Here is a 5,127-nt window from a genome sequence, read left to right as displayed (position 1 = left end):
AGTGTGCAGAACTGAGAAATATGAGCAACAGAAAAACCCTAACCTGGTTTGATGGGGATTATGCTTTCCCCCTAGTGTATCTCCAGTGAAGCAAGTCACAAAATTCCCATCATTGTCTGAGCACTGCTTTGAGGGAACAGTGAAACCTGTCTCTCCAATGCTGGTCCACCCAGCCCAGAGTTTAACATTCAAACTGTTAATTATTCCTGGGAGTAATTAACTCCAGCCTGAAGTGAGCAAGGAGTCCTGACTACATCAATCAACAGATGTGAGGGTTTGAGATGTGCAGTTTTCACTCATTGTGTTAGAGAAAACCTCTTTGTTTTCCATGTACTGTGTACTTGTCTGTTTGTCTTGATGCATCTGTCTCTTGACTGCTGATACACCAATATATCAAATGCCATCAGTGTGGCTGTGTCCTCAGGAGGGACTGTGCTGCTTTAGTAGGTTGGTTTCCAACTAGTAAGTTAAAATGGGACAAAAACCTGGAGGAAAATACTGTTTTTCTGTCTTTTTTTCCTCTTCATTTTAAAAATAGTAAATGTGAAATTATTTTACCTCTTTTAAATTAAAGCATGACACCAAAAGAGATGAATCTATGCTGGCTTATTAGTTTTGCTAGTTCATTCAATTTTATTATAGTTCCTTTTCTCTTTCCTCACTTCTTTATTGTCCTCTGTCTGTCTTCTCAGTTGCTACTGAGCCTATTTAAAGAGCCTCCCTTCATCTCTCTTTTGAGACAATTTTATCGTTGACTTTCTGCTGTTTCAGCTTCTACACAGCCAGTGCCTCAAGAAAAGCTGTCTCTTGTAAGGCTGGGAGGAGAATGGACCCATAAATATAAATATTGTTTGTATGTATGTAGTTCTTTAATCAGTAAATCTTCAACAAACTTACCTAAGTGGCCACTTTGCTGTTGTCTCAGCTGCTTAGGTAAGGAGACTGGAGCAGAGTGAGGGGGTAACTTTCTGCTGTCTGCAGCAATGCAGTAGCGAAGTTGAGAGTCAAACTTGCTGTTTTACAAATGATCCACTGCCCTATACATGAGGAAAGCCAATACTGAGCATCTGGAATCCTTGCTGGTAGTGATATTTTTAGTTTGCTGTGAAGAGAAATGGTCAGTTGTCTGCTGTGTGCTGTTTGTTTGGCATGTGGGAACCACTAGTGCCTGTACTGATGCTGAGGCTGGATCTCAGTGTCTCTGTACAGTCTGCTTGGAGGGAAGAGCTGGGAGGAAGATGATGGCATGTGTTGTGTGCATCTGGCTGTGTGCATTCACACATGTTTGAGATGCACACAACACCCACTGGGAGTTGACGTTACCAGATACTAACCAGACTGGGTTTGGTCAGTGCCAAACCAGGCTCAATTCTCCCTCCCAGCCTAGGAATGAAAGATTCTCTAATGCACTCACTGCTCCTGGGCCATCCAACTCAATCCCCAGGAGTGGTATCTGTTTAGAAGTCTTTCTCGGTGAATTTCTTCCTTTGAAGACTGCAGGGTTTTTAGCAGTGGAGTGCAGCACCTGCTGCTTGCTGGAAATCCCCAGGCTGGCACATGAGAGTGTTGCGGCACCGAACGTGCCAGTCACAAAGCACCACATTGACCAGATTTTCACTGGGCGTAGCTGATGAGAAACAGAACAGACGTGTTGTGAGGACTGTCAGCCCAAGTAGAGGAAGGTAGCTTTGAAGAAAACCTCCAAGATAGTATTTCTAAAATATACTTCTTTAGGAAAAAAGTGGAAAATCCGAAGAATGAAATTCAGCCAGAATGAGCTCCCTGCAAGCAGTGCTGGTCATGATGGGGTTTTGTTCAACAATTTTAGTTATTAACTATTTTAATCATGGGGTTTTTTGTCCAGTGTCTGTCATTACAGTACCTTTTTCTACGGCCCCAGAAAACTCACACTTTTGTGGTTCTCTGGGGCTTTCCCACAGCATGCCAATTCCCCATTCTTCGAAGACTGGTGTGATAGAACAGAGAGGACTTGATCTGCCCAACCAGCAAACTCAGAACTGGGAAGTCACCTACTCCCTGGCAGATTTGGAGCACCCCTTTCCCCCTTCCACAGCAGCCAGTCCTGCAGGGATTTACATCCACTGGGTTCATCCATGTTTCACCTGAGATTCCCTGGACCTGTCCCTTAGCCCCATGGACTGGGCAGTTGCAGAGGTTGCTGTGAAGCTCCCCTGACCCAAGGGTTAGGTGGGCAAGCAGGTGCTTGCCCTCTCACCCTCTGGAAACTGGAGAAGTTCTTTCAGTGAAGAACAAATGTTTAAAACACGTCTACCTTTGCTTTTGGTGGCATTTCTTCCAGTTTGCAGCGGCATGTACTGCTCAGAGCCCTGATGGGGAGTGAGTGCATTTCTATTTGTCTGGTCCCATCTACATCAGCAGCCCTTGAAATGCAGCCTAGCTGGCAGGCCTGGCCAGGCTGGGAAACTTTGCTTTAGATGGGATCTTGTTTGTTTACAAGTGATCTTGGCCACAGACAGGAACACACAGCTGGTGGTCTGCACATAGCTCCACGATTCGGATGAGAACAGGCTCTGAGCTGGCAAAGGCTGGAGTGAGGCTAAGCAATTCCAGCTTACTCTGGGCTTGATTTGGAGGTAGATTGGAGGGGCTGCTACTCTGCTGTCTCCTGCTGTGGTTTGGTGTCTTGGGGCCCAGTTTGGCTTTGCCTACGTGGGCAGCAGCATCCAGCACCTGTCTGCCACGACAATAGGTGCCTCTGCTTGCTCCAGATGTCCTTCTCCTGCAGACCAGAGAACACCTCTTGCTGTGAGCAATAACTGTTGTAATACAAATATCACACACATAGAGGTATTGTTCTTCCTCCAGTAGCACAAAGGGTGGGAGAGGTGCATGTCTGAAGGCCTAGTGTCTCAGAGAGGGTTTTTTAAGTGGCCTTTGTGAGTTGTTCATGTGCCAGTGTGGTTTGTGCTGGCTGCAGCAACCTGTGTGAGCAGCTATTGGCACAGCTCAAGGAGAAACGACACTGTGAACATTTCTAACGATACTGATGTGCTGTGTTCCAGCCTTGAACTTCAGAAGACCCATGCTGGGCCCCAGGGAGAAGGAGCAGTGCCAGCCCATCAGTGCTGTGAACCAGGTATTGTAGCAGTGCTTTTCTGCAGCAACATGGTGATAAGGATAGTGGAGGAGGAGGCTGACAGAAGCTGTGACCTTGCAGGCAGAATCTGTTTCCCAAACACAGGTTAAACAATAGCAGACTGCTGCAGGTGTAGGCATGGAGGAACCTGTTAAATTAAAGCCAAAGTGTAACAAGAGAGATGTTTGCTTTGGAAGATAAGGTGTACCTGTTCTGCACACTGAGGGTGAGGAAACTCTCTGAGACGTGTTTTACTTCATTACCACAGTAGACCTTTTGCACTGCAAGGCCACATAGCTCCCAATTCTCCCCTCCCCTTCCCTTTTAAGACCAGGGGTCTCCCTCAGCTTTTCCAGTGCCTCCAATCTGACGACCCAGAAACACTAAATAGTGATAATTACTCATTTCCCTCCATCAGTACATCTCATTGGGAGCTTCCCTGACCACACTGCCTGAGTTTGCTGCCTGGAATGATGCTGTCACTAAGATGCTGAGTCCCAGGTACCTGCAGCCTCGTAGTGGCTGGAGATGAGGGAAAGGCTCTCAGCAAGGCACTCTTTGGAGGGGCTGCTGCAGTGAGCCAGCTGTGTTATCTGCCTTGCTGCTGGTCCCAGAGAGGCTGCAGGGAAGTCTGCTGCTTTATTTTTTTAAATGGCATCAAATGATGGCAGTTAAGAGCCTACCTGGAGATAATGAGCTCTTAGGGCAGCATTTCATGTCTTGTGTACAAGGCTTTATTGGATTAACTTCGCACTAGAACCACCCTACACTTCCCTCTTTGGAGAGGCCAATCTAACTTAAGTGTGGGATAAAATCTTGCAACCATATTTTTGTCACACAGGTGACATGCTTAAAAAAATCTTTTACGTGCATTAATGCCATCTGAGTTCTGGCAAGCCTGCAAAGCAGGCTGTTTCTCAATCATCAGTCTATCTGTGTTCTGTCTGAATGCTGCACTCAGCCCAGTGTTAAGTGTGTAACTCTCTTGCTTTGCTTCTTATTTTCCATGTTAGGGATGATGGGTTTCCTCTCCCACACACCCCTTGCAAATGGACAGGTGCTGTGAGAGAAACCCCCTGTGCTACTCTCACTGTCCAAGTGATGCATTTTGCCTCTGTGGGTACCTGCAGCTTGGCAGCTCCACCTGGGCAGCATCACTGTCAGCCTGCAGGACAGAGCCTTGCATACTTTCAGCTACTTTTCCATTGTTTGCACATAAAGTTAATGCCTGACTCAAGAGTTCACCTACAAATACATATTATGGGCTGCTCTTGGAAAATTTTTCCCCTCTCAGCCACAAAGCTCTTGTTTTCTGCAATTTCCTTCCTCTATTTTCCCTTAACCCTAATCCATTTTAACATTAATGTGTTAGTTTGGAAACAGCTGGTGTATTCTCAGCCTGTTCTTCTCCCTTACCTGCTGATTATTTCTTTTTTTCTCACCATCCTCTATCTCTACTTTTGCTGTTTGCAAAAACCAGCTTTTCTCCTCCCTCTCCCTCTTCACAGCTCCCACCATCTGTCTCTCTACAAATACAAAGCTTTAGGGGAAATGATTCACTAGGCTGCTAGCTCATTACTCACACTCTCCCCATCATGGTTTCTGTCCTTGTAGGATGCTCTAACTAATGTAAAGATCAATGAATCCTGGGAATTGTTATTCGATTAAAAAAAAAAAAAGAAGCCCCAGCAGTTAAACAGATTGGGCTCTTTGTACTTCCTAAACACCAGAGCTTAGTTTTTCTTCCTCACTCTGCTAGCATTGTTTTTCAGAAAAGGATCGTTGAAACAGAAGAATAGAAATAATCACTGGACCATTTAATGTAACCTTGTGTATCACATGATGCAGGAGTTACCTAATGAAATTCCCTGGCCCAAACCAAGGAAATCTGTGGTAAATGTAGAGCACATATTTTCGGATGACAGCCAAAATGATGAAAGGAATTTACTACCCAGCCTCGCTAATCATTTCGAACGCTTAACTGCACTCCCTAATATGCTGCTAAGCAA

Source organism: Acanthisitta chloris, unplaced genomic scaffold, assembly GCF_000695815.1.
Source record: "Acanthisitta chloris isolate BGI_N310 unplaced genomic scaffold, ASM69581v1 scaffold38379, whole genome shotgun sequence".
NCBI classification, from domain to species: Eukaryota; Metazoa; Chordata; class Aves; order Passeriformes; family Acanthisittidae; genus Acanthisitta; species Acanthisitta chloris.
The sequence above is the reverse complement of the archived record's forward strand: the minus strand, read 5'-3'. Positions refer to the sequence as shown.